At 44.4% G+C, this 11829-nt stretch overlaps 1 long non-coding RNA gene across 1 annotated transcript; it reads left to right on the top strand.

The window, feature by feature from the left end:
* The first annotated feature begins 889 nt into the window (after nt 1-889).
* On the top strand, nt 890-11299 carry LOC115463770. Its single transcript, XR_003941073.1, has 5 exons — nt 890-926; nt 1279-1299; nt 6306-6332; nt 11077-11103; nt 11222-11299. It is a non-coding gene; the product is annotated as an uncharacterized LOC115463770 (long non-coding RNA).
* The last annotated feature ends 530 nt before the right edge of the window (nt 11300-11829 follow it).

Here is an 11829-nt window from a genome sequence, read left to right as displayed (position 1 = left end):
ATGAGTGGGGGAGGTGGAGCATAGTTGGAGATTAAAGGAGGATGTTAAAGTGAGTAACTTGGAAATATAAGAGTTGGAAGGATCATTAGCAGGAATATTAAAGTCACCAAGGATGAGAGAAGGGGAGGAAGGATCATGGAAGAAGGCAAGCCAGGCATCAAAGTCACTGAGAAAGGATGAAAGGGACTTATCAGGGGGACGATAAATGACCGCTATTCGAAGAGGCAGAGGAGAGAAAAGGCGGATAGAGTGAACTTCAAAGGAGAAAAAACAGTGAGATTGAGGTGGAAGAAGGGGTTGAAATCTGGAGGAGGGAGAGAGAAGTAGTCCAACACCACCCCTGCGACCAGCAGGGCAAGGAGTATGTGAAAAAAGATAACCGCCATGGCAGAGGGTTGCAACTGAAGCAGAGTCATCAGGGCAGAGCCAGGTTTCTGTTATGGCGAGCAGATGGAGGTGACACGAGATAAAGAGGTCCTGGATATAAGGGAGTTTGTTACAGATAGAGCGGGCATTCCATAGGGCGGGCAGAGAAGAGGAGGGGAGTAGAGGAATAGAGATGGAGTTAGAGAGGTCGCGGTGAGATCTGTAGTTGGGATAATAGTTGGTGAGGAGGGCCAGGATTGGGACAAGTAGAGCAATGTCAAGATGTTACAGACAGTGTGCCAGGTGGCCCTGGGAGGTAAAAACAAGTCAGGCAGGCTCACACAAAAACAGGGAACACAACAGACATAATTGTTGTCACTGGGAAAGTTCAGTTTCTCTACTTCTGTCTGCTGGTAGGAAAGGAACACAATTCAATGGTCTGGTCTAGTGGGATGAAAAGGAAATACAATTAGAGTTTATTCTTTAAGGTATAAATGTAACTTTTTTTTTTTTTAAGGTTACAATACATCCTTCAGAAATGAAGACGAGTTTGTGAACTGGTAAGTTTATTACTTATTATTTAAAAAAAAACATTTCCATATGCAAATAGTGGTATTTATACATGTATATCATGTACATGTGTAAATACTGATTTCAGAAAGCCCTTATTTACAGTGGTTTATGAGTAGGTGTGGCTTGGGTGGGACTAGAATCTACACATGTATCCCTGTTTTACAACAGAAATACAAGTGGTTTTACACCAGTTCATGCATAGGTTTTAAAAATGTGTTCATCTTGGCCCCTTGAGCGATTAAGGGAGTCATTCTTAATCCCATGCAGTTTATTTCCTCCTCCAAAATGAAACCAAATTAAAACTGTGGCCTCATCTTTGTCTCTCTTTTTACCTTTCAGGAATGCGAGGATGAAATTAAGGTAAAGTGCAAATAACTAGTTTCTTTATTTCTTTGCATTTGCTATATCACCTTTGCTATTTTGCAGATCAAAGCATACTACATCAATTTTCCAAAGAGTGGGGACCTGGCTGGAAGTTTAGCTATTGTTAAGAAGTGGTAGTAGTTTGGATAGGAGATCTGTTTCTGGGACCTTTGAGGAAGGAAAAGGGTCAAGGGAGCAGACAGTAGTCCTCATGGTTGCAAGAGTTTGAGTAAGAAAAATCAATTTCTCTAATGAGGACCAGGAAGCAAAGCGAGACAGGGAGAAGTGTTTTCAGTTGTGGAGTTGGTAGAATAGCTGAGAGTGCTTACGGTGTTTGTTGAGGGAATAGGTGAAGACTGGTGAGTAGATGCCAATATAGACAGTAGATGAAATTTTCATGGAAAAGTACAATGAGTGTATCTGCCGAAGGACTCAGTGAAGGTATAGAAGAACATGATTAAAGCTACAGAAACTAGAATTCAAGCTCTTTACTTGGATTTGGGGCATTTAGTATTCTTGTTGACTTTATTGTATTCATTACGTAATATATCTTTTATTGTAAACCGCACTGAAATAGTTTATTGGGTTGTTGCAGTATATTTCAGTAAATAAGAGAGGGAGGGAGGGAAGAGTGAGGAGTGATGTTGGAGGTGGAGAGGAGGGATGGAAGATGCTGAACCTGGGGGGAATATAGGAAGATTGAAGGCAGATATTGGATATGGATGGGGGAGGTGAATCAAAGGTTCATGAAGGTCAAATGTAGGGGGGTGTTCTATGGGTACATGAGGAAATAGGGAGGTGGAGGGAAGATGTTGAATGGGGAGAAGTTGGATGTGAGGGGAGATGAGAAGAGTGCAGATGCTGGATATGGGGAGAGATCAGGAGAGTGCAAATGGACATGTGGGAGGTGGATATTGGGAAATGGGAGATTCTGAACATTGGATGATATAGGGAGATGGAAGGAAGATACTGAACATGGGGAGGGACATATGAAGATGGAGGGGAAATGCTGAAGGCTCTTGGTGCTTTCTTTTTGGTAGTTGGACTTTGTCTTGTGCTTTGTACCCTCTCTGTTATGTTGTGATCATCCGCCAGCAGGTGGAGATAGAGCACACTAATGAGTTGCACCTTATAAGGTCCTTTGCACAGCAACTCAGCCAGTATTCTGTACCTCCAGTAGGTGGGATTACAGTTCCTGTGCAGTGTGATGACTTCTGTGTGGCCTCCTGTCCTGCTAAGCAGGTTCAGTAGAGTTTGGGGTTGAGATAAGAGTTGCTCAGGGACAGAAATCCAACCTGTGCCCGCCCGTCCCCACTGGAATCCAACCCATCCCCATTCGTCCCTGTAGGGAATCTAACCCATCCCCGCCCATCCCCGCAAGAATTAACCTGTCCTCACCCAGTCCCGCAAGAATTTAATGGTACATTTAAAAAAATTGCTGTCGGCTCTCTCAGTCTCTCTCTGGGTTTGAGCCGCAGTAGGCAAGGCAAGGAAGGAACGGAAGTTGGAACACTCTGGTGTTCACATGTAAGACTTCTTCGATTCACTGGCACTGTGTGCCAAGAGATTGCCACATGCACACGGCAGTAGGTCAGGTGACATCTGATGTTCGTGCCTATGTCAGGACTAAGGTCTGTGCATCAGCCCGGGAGCAGAGAGGATTAATAGTAACATAGTAAATGACAGCAGATAAAAAACGGATCGGTCCATCCAGTCTGCCCAATAGTCACAATCGTTATCAATTCATGCTTAAATCAACAATGAATGTGATATTATATACTTGATTATGGTCTTTCCGTGGCGTTTCTGGGACATAGACTATAGAAGTTCGCTTGGCCCTATCCCTTATGTTCCAACTGCTGGAGTTGCCCTCGAAGCCCACTCCAGCCTATTCATCTTCTCATTTGCGGGACACAGACTGTAAAAGTCTGTCCAGCACTGGCCTCATGTTCCAGCCACTGAAGTTGCTGTCTAAACCCTTTCTAGCCCATCCTACACCAGATTACCATATATGAGGCACAGACAGTACAGGTCTCCTGGCATCAGCCCTAGTTTATCACAGCAAGAGTCGCCATCTAAGTATCACTCGACACATCCACGCACATTCAGCCATTTAAGTTTAGTTTTTTTTTATAACTGCCATTTTCTAATTAGAGATCCTCTATGTTTATCCCATGCCTTTTTGAATTTCATCACCATTTGTATCTCTACCACCTCCTTAATGGAGACTTTCCGCATCTGTGCAGGAGGAGCGAGGAGGAGGAGACAGCACTCAAAGAACTTGGTACTCGGTAGGTGAGAGGCTGGCGCAAGTGCAGCATACACTTCCACGAGAATCCCACAGGAACTGCTTCTGTCCACACGGGAACCCCACAGGAACTTCTTCCGTCCCCACGGGAATCCCACAGGAACTGCTTCCATCCCCACGGGATCCCTGCAAAACTACTTCCGTCCCCGCGGGTTCCGCAGGATTCCCGCAAACCCCGTTCCCATTCAGGTCTCTAGTTGAGAATGTCCTGTGCTTCAGGTGTAAACCTAGTGGTCTAGGTCTTTCCCTGCTCCCCCATTGCCACTTTCTGCCTCTCTTTCTGTCTTCCGTTATTCTCCTGCCTCTATTTAAAAAATGTCTTGGCTCTCAATTCGCTCAAAGTTCATGTGGCAGTGTTGGAGAGCTATAGAGGTAGAATACAGAATGTCTTATTGGCATCTCACCCTGATATTGTGTGGTTCCTTAAAGGAGTCACTTATCTGCATTCTGTTCTGATATGGATGGTTCCAATTTCTTTGCCGAAGATTGGATCTCCATTTCTGTAAACCAGACTGTGTTTCTTCCTGCTTTTTCCAGGGAGTTCTATTCTGCAGAATAAACTTCCCTGTGGCTGTTAGATGTTAAGCAAGTCCTTATGTGCTAGCTTTCTTCTACCAATGATTTCAGGCATTCTGATCAGGTTTTTGTCCTCTTTTTGGGACCCCAGAAAGGTCTTCCAGCCTCCAAAGCAACAGTGGCCCGATGGCTTAAGGAGGCTTTTTCTTTTTTTTTTTATTTGTTAAACTTTTATTGATATTCCAACATAATATTACACTCGTAACCAATATTCCTATACATATCTCATCTGTAACATTCAAGCTTTGTTAACATTCTTTTATTTTTCCTCCTCCTCCATTATACCCCGACCCCCCCCCCCCCCCTCCCCTTTCCCACCCTCCCCTCCCCCCATTAGCTCACTTAATCGTAACCATTCCTCCGCATTGGGTTTGTATTTTCCCTTTCGCCTATCAGTCATTTTTTCCATTCCCATCAAGAAATACAATTTGTTTTCCCAATCTTGTCTCGTGGGGCCTGTTCTTTGTTTCCATTTCAATGCTATTGTTGTTTTGGCTGCGGCTAGGCATATACGTTTTATTCGAGTTTGCCAGGCCTTCCCTCCCTTATTCCCGTAACCCAGCAGACACCATTTGGGATCACAAATGAACTGAACCCCTATTACTTGAGTAATTAATCCTGTGACCATTTCCCAAAACTCTTGTATAATGGGACATTTCCACCAAATGTGATAGTCTGTTCCTTTTCCTTCTTCACAGCGCCAGCATTTATCTGATGCATTAGGGAACATTGCTTTTAATCTGTCTGGTGTATAATACCAACGACTCATTACTTTATAAACGTTTTCTTTCACCAGTACACAGATAGATGCTTTTTTTACCTCTATACACATTTTCTTCCATTCTCCCCCATTGAATTCCTGTTCCAGATCCTGCTCCCAAGCTTTCATATAGGGTAATTTTTCAAAGGTAGTGCCCCTAATATGTTCGTATAGTTTAGAGATACCTTTTCCTCCCCCATATAGGGTCCCCCATAGATTTTCAAACTTTTCATTATCTATCCAGTTGTCCTTATTCCATAAGGAGGCTATTTCTTCTGCTTCCATTCTGATGGGTAAATCTGCTCCCATACATGTTACGGCTCATTCTACCAGGTCTTTTAGCAGAGTCCAAGGCGATTTCGTTGGCAGAGATCTGTAGGTCGGCAACGTGGTCTTCTTATTCATTTGTTAAGCATTACCAACTAGATGTGTTTGCTCGAGCAGGTGCTTCTTTCGGGGCCACTGTTCTGGCTGCAGGGAATATCACGGTCCCTCCCCTCTTAAGGATTGCTTTTGTACATCCCATTTGTCTGGACTGATCCTTGGGACTTAATAGAAGGAAAAATTAGTTAATTACCTGACAATTGTCTTTCCTTTAGTCTCAAAGGATCAGTCCAGAGCTTACCCTTCTATGATAGTTTAGATTTGTCAGCATTTTATTAAAATTCATGTGTTTATAGTGTTTCTGGTTCCATTATTTCTAGGCTTTACATTTCATGGTTATTCTTCTTTATAGAGGCTGGAGTTTTTTTTTCTGTAAGTCACTCTCTTTTACCACTTTGTTATCGAATAGTGGCTAAGTTGTTACGCACAGGACCTTTTAAGGCACAACTCATTAGTGTTCTCTATTTTCCATTCTCCTGTCTAGGGAGACCCTCTATAATCAGTCCTCTGTAAGCAACTTCATTGTCACTACAGGTGCTTACATAATTGACCAGGCAAGTTAGATTGCAGTAATACAGTAACACAGTAAGTGATGGCAGATAAATACCCGCACGGTCTATCCAGTCTGCTCAACAAAGGCTTAGCTGCACCCACCAATCTGTGTAGGTTATAGTCATTCATGCTTTAGCTGTCCAGTTAGATATGTGTATGGCACTGCATATTGTTCAAACTCACATAACTTCCAGGTGCCCAGACATGGCCTGGCACAGAATATGTGGGTGTAAATTACCCAGTGGCGGTCAGTGTTTAAAAAAAGCAACTGTACTATAACAATGTAACTCCTCTAAAACTAATAATTGTAAGCCACATTGAACCAAAACCCTGTTTTTGGATAATTGTGGGATATAAGAATGAACAAATAAAATAAATAATGCCTTTTAATTTCTAATCTAATCTCTCTGTTTTTCCATTCAGGAATACCATCACATATGAAAGCGAAAGGTATAAAATCTCTTTTTTTTTTTAAACATATACCAGATGATATTTAAAACTTTTTAACTGGCCAGGAACGGCACTTCACTGGCTATCTACTACTACTACTTAACATTTCTATAGCGCTACTAGGGTTACGCAGCGCTGTACAGTTTAACAAAGAAGGACAGTCCCTGCTCAAAGGAGCTTACAATCTAATGGACAAAATGTGCAGACAATCAAATTGGGGCAGTCTAGATTGAAGAGGTGGGCTTTGAACAAGGATTTGAAGATGGGCAGGGAGGGGGCTTGGCGTATGGGCTCAGTAAGTTTATTCCACGCATAGGGAGAGGCGAGGCAGAAAGGGCGGAGCCTGGAATTGGCGGTGGTGGAGAAGGTTACAGAGAGGAGGGATTTGTCCTGTGAGCAGAGGTTTCGGGTAGGAGCGTAAGGGGAGATAAGGGTAGAGAGGTAATGAGGGGCTGCAGATTGAGTGCATTTGTAGGTTAGTAGGAGAAGCTTGAACTGTATGCGGTACCTGATCGGATGCCAGTGAAGTGACTTGAGGAGAGGGGTGATAGCATATTGGTCCAGGCGGAAGATAAGACGTGCAGCAGAGTTCTGAACGGATTGAAGGGGAGATAGATGGCTAAGTGGGAGGCCAGTGAGGAGTAGGTTACAGTAGTCAAGGCGAGAGGTAATGAGAGAGTGGACGAGAGTTCGGGTGGAGTGCTCAGAGAGGAAAAGGCAAATTTTGCTGATGTTATAGAGAAAGAAGCGACAGGTCTTGGCTATCTGCTGGATATGCGCAGAGAAGGAGAGGGAGGAGTCGAAGATGACTCCGAGGTTACGGGCAGATAAGACGGGGAGGATGAGGGTGCCATCGACTGAGATAGAGAATGGAGGGAGAGGAGAAGTGGGTTTGGGTGGAAAGACAATAAGCTCTCTTTTGGCCATGTTCAGTTTCAGGTGGCGGTTGGACATCCAGGCAGCAATGTCAGATAAGCAGGCCGATACTTTGGCCTGGGTTTCTGCCATGATGTCTGGTGTGGAGAGATAAAACTGGGAGTCGTCAGCATAGAGTTGATATTGGAAACCATGAGATAAGATCAGCGAACCCAGGAAAGAGGTGTAGATTGAAAAAAGAAGGGGTCCAAGGACAGATCCCTGAGGAACTCCAACAGAGAGCGGATGGGGATGGAGGAAGATTCATGAGAATGTACTCTGAAGGTATGGTGGGAGAGATAAGAGGAGAACCAGGAGAGGACAGAGCCCTGGAACCAAAATGAGGACAGTGCGACAAGAAGTAAATTATGATTGACAGTGTCAAAAGCGGCGGATAGGTCAAGGAGGATGAGGATGGAGTAGTGACCTTTGGATTTGGCAAGGAACAGGTCATTACAGACTTTAGTGAGTGCCGTTTCTGTCGAGTGTAGAGGGCGAAAACTGGATTGAAGCGGATCGAGGATGGCATGAGAGGAGAGAAAAGGCAGCGGCTGTGAACGTTCAAGTATCTTGGAGAGGAAGGGTAGGAGGGAGATGGGGCGGTAGTTGGAGGGACAGGTAGGGTCTAGTGATGGTTTTTTGAGGAGTGGTGTGACTACAGCATGCTTGAAGGTGTCAGGGACAGTTGCAATGGAGAGAGAGAGGTTGAGGATATGACAGATGGAGGGGGTGACAGTAGGAGAGATGGTGTTAAGTAAGTTGGTGGGGATGGGGTCAGAGGAACAGGTGGTGCATTTCGAGGAGGAAAGAAGATGGGCGGTTTCCTCTTCGGTGATATTAGGAAAAGAGGAGAAGGAGGCTTGGGTTGATTGGTTGAGGGAGTGGGTTAAAGGGTGAGGAGGAGGAGGTGGTTTTGTAGTGAATTTGAGGTTGATCTTCTGTACCTTATCGCGGAAGTAGCCAGTGATTGAGGAGAGAGTGAGGGGGAGTGGGAGCGGAGGGCACTTTGAGGAGGGAGTTAAGGGTGGCAAAGAGACGACGAGGGTTGGAGCTGAGGGAATTAGTTAATTGGGTTTAATAGTCCTGTTTGGCAAGGAATAGGGAGGACTGGAAGGAGGATAGCATGAATTTATAATGAATGAAGTCGGTATAGGTGCGAGATTTCCTCCAGCAGCGTTCAGCAGATCGGGCTCAGGAGCGAAGGTATCAGATGCAAGGGGTCAATCAGGGCTGGGGATTAGTACGCCTTGTGGGACGGGAGATGGATGGTGCAAGGATGTCCAGGGCAGATGAGAGAGTGGCATTGTAAGATGAGACAGCCTTGTCGACAGACTCAGAGGACATGATGGAGGGGAGGAGATTAGAGATAATAGAGGATAAGGTGGGAGGGTTGACGGCCTGGAGATTCCTGAAAGTAGTGGTTAATGTAGGGCAGGACTGAGGGGGAGGGTGATGAAGTGTGAAGGTGATCAGGTGATGATCTGAGAGAGGAAGTGCTGTGGCGCAGAAGTTGGAGGGTGAGTAGGTAGAGTAGAGGACAAGGTCAAGACAATAGCCAGTTTGGTGAGTAGGGGTAGTGGAGCTCAGTGGTCCTAGAGACATTATAAAAAGCCAGGAGCATGCTCCTCTAGAGACACTTCACTTTGCTCTTCTCTTCCCCACCCCCACCACTGGCTGCAGTAAGGATCTCTGGACCTGCCTCATGTTCTGTAACAAAGATTTGTAAGTTAATTTATGATTCAACCTGTTATCTTGTTTAAGCAAATTTCTCCTGTACCAAGATCCTTCTGAAAGATACCTCTCACTTGTAACATGATTACATTACCTGTATTGTAAATAAACCCCTTTGAAGCTAAAATATATGGTCTTTTCTGTTCTGAGCACATGCTTTTAAATCTTGCAGTGCAGGTTAATGTAATTCAACAGAGATAATATTTAATTCCCCCTTATTCTTGTAATTGTAAATCTTATTACCTTATAGGTAATTGGTGGAGAATAAAATATAGAATCAAAAATATAATTTTCCCATATTTATTAAATACAGCACATGCTGTGACCACATGATTTGAGTAATTTCCCCTATTCTTAAATATCATATTAGAACTACTACTACTACTATTAAACATTTCTATAGCGCTACTAGATTTACGCAGCGCTGGTCAAATTAACATGAAAAGACAGTCCCTGCTCAACAGAGCTTACAATCTAAATTGGACAGACGAACAGACAGCTAGGGGTGGGGAAATTGCAGTGGTAGGGGTGATAAGTGAGGGTGTTGAGTAAGAGAGTCATGGTTAGGAGTCGAAAGCAGTAGCGAAGAGGTGGGCTTTAAGCCTAGACTTGAAGACAGCCAGAGACTGAGCCTGACGTACTGGCTCAGGGAGTCTATTCCAGGCATAGGGAGCAGCGAGATAGAAGGAACGGAGCCGGGAGTTAGCAGTGGGGGAGAAGGGGGACGACAGGACACATTTACCCAGCGAACGGAGTTCACGGGGAGGAGTGTAGGGAGAGATGAGAGCGGAAAGGTACTGAGGAACTGCGGAGTGGATGCACTTGTAGGTCAAAAGGAGAAGTTTGAACCGTATGCGGAAGCGGATAGGGAGCCAGTGAAGCGACTTGAGGAGAGGGCTAACGTGAGTATAGCGACTCTGGCTATAATTAAACTTTTAATTAAAAAGTTATAATTAACTTTTAATTAAAATGTTAAAAGTTATTTTGTTGAAATATATTTAAGAATAGAGGGAATTGCTCAGAGCATGTGGTCGCAATATATGCTGTATTTATAAGTTTTAAGATATATATATATACATATATATATATATATATATATATATATATATAGAATTTATTCTCCACCAGTTACCTATACGGTAATAAGATTTACAATTGCAAGAATAAAGGGGAATTAAATATTATCTCTGTTGAATTACATTAACCTGCACTGCAAGATTTAAAAGCATGTGCTCAGAACAGAGAAGACCATATATTTTAGCTTCAAAAGGGTTTATTTACAATGCAGGTAATGTAATCATGTTACAAGTGAGAGGTATCTTTTAGAAGGTTCTTGGTATAGGAGAAATTTGCTTAAAAAAGATAACAGGTTGAATCATAAATTAACTTACAAATCTTTGTTGCAGATCACAGGAGTGCAGGAATTCTTACAGCAGCCATTGGTGGAGGAGGGGAAGAGAAGAGCAGAGCGAAGTGTAGTGTCTCTAGAGGATCATGCTCCTGGCTTTTTATAATGTCTCTAGGAGCACTGAGTCCTGAGTGATTTGCAGAGTGATATTCAGAGGGAGATATCGCCAGTTAGTGCTTAGCAGATAGCTGGTTATATGGCACGATATAACCGTCTCTCCACTGATATTCAGCACTTTGCCAGCTAAGTTTGGTAGCCAAATTAGGCCATCAAAATAGCAGCCAGTTTCAATTTAACCAGCCAGTGCTGAATATAGGCTTGGCCAGTTAAATTTAAACTGTCAAAAAACACCTGGGTATTCAATTCTGATCACCAATAAACAGCTTGACATTGATATCCAGGCTGACCGCTGACCACGGGAGGCAGCCTGGCTACCTCCCCCAGTCTGAATATCAGGCCCTTATGCTAAAGCTGATACTCAGTAGCTCATATTTGGACAAGATGAAGACACAGTCCAGGAACGCATGTTTCCACACCACCCATAGGCATAAAACAGGATGCACAGCATTCAGTGCACACCATGCTTTAGTAAAAGGGCACCCAAATTATAATAATAAAATGTTTTTTAGTAATATCATTTTTGACAAGCCTCTGTGATTGATTAACCAGTTTTCTCTCTTGTCTATCTAGAAAAGTGGAGCAAAAGAGAGGCAATAGGTATGTGTGTTTTATGTTCTATTTTTAATAAAATGTTCCAAATTATACACCCCAACCCTAGTAGTACTGGGCAGTTTGATCTCTAGATATAATCTTTATTTATGTTTATTTTATACAGAATATGGAGAATGATCAAAAAAATTTTCTGCTGCAGATAAAGTTGACACCCGCAGCAGACAAGTCCTCTGGGAAGGCGCAGAGCAGAGGTGAGGTGGACAAGATAGAAGACTTATATAATAATTTGCACCTCCGTCTGGATGCCTGGGTTCCTAACACAGTTCCCATTGGTCCACCCTGGGGCTGACATCACAGGGTGGACCAATGGGAAGTGAGAGGGAAGGGAGCCCAGCAGCAGCCATCGGGGGTGAGTAAACAATCGCCCCCCCTCTGAGTTCCTTGACCCCCTACCTCCCACTCCTGTCCATCAGAGTTCCAAGGGCCCACTCCAGTCCAACGGCCCCACTCCCTTTACGAGGAGGGAGGAGGAGGTGGGGGGGAGGAGGAGGAGGAGGTAGGTGGGGGGAGGAGGAGGAGGAGGTAGGTGGGGGAGGAGGAGGAGGTAGGTGAGGGAGGAGCTGGGGGGGGAGGAGGAGGAGGTAGGTGGGGGGAGGAGGTGGGAGGCGGAGGAGGTAGGGGGAGGAGGAGGTGGGGGAGGAGGAGGAGGTAGGGGGGAGGAGGAGGTAGGGGAGGAGGAGGAGGGGGAGGGAAGAAGGGGAGAGGGAAGGA

Source organism: Microcaecilia unicolor, chromosome 2, assembly GCF_901765095.1.
Source record: "Microcaecilia unicolor chromosome 2, aMicUni1.1, whole genome shotgun sequence".
NCBI lineage: Eukaryota > Metazoa > Chordata > Amphibia > Gymnophiona > Siphonopidae > Microcaecilia > Microcaecilia unicolor.
Note: the sequence above shows the minus strand (reverse complement) of the source record. Positions and strands in the feature narration are given on the sequence as shown.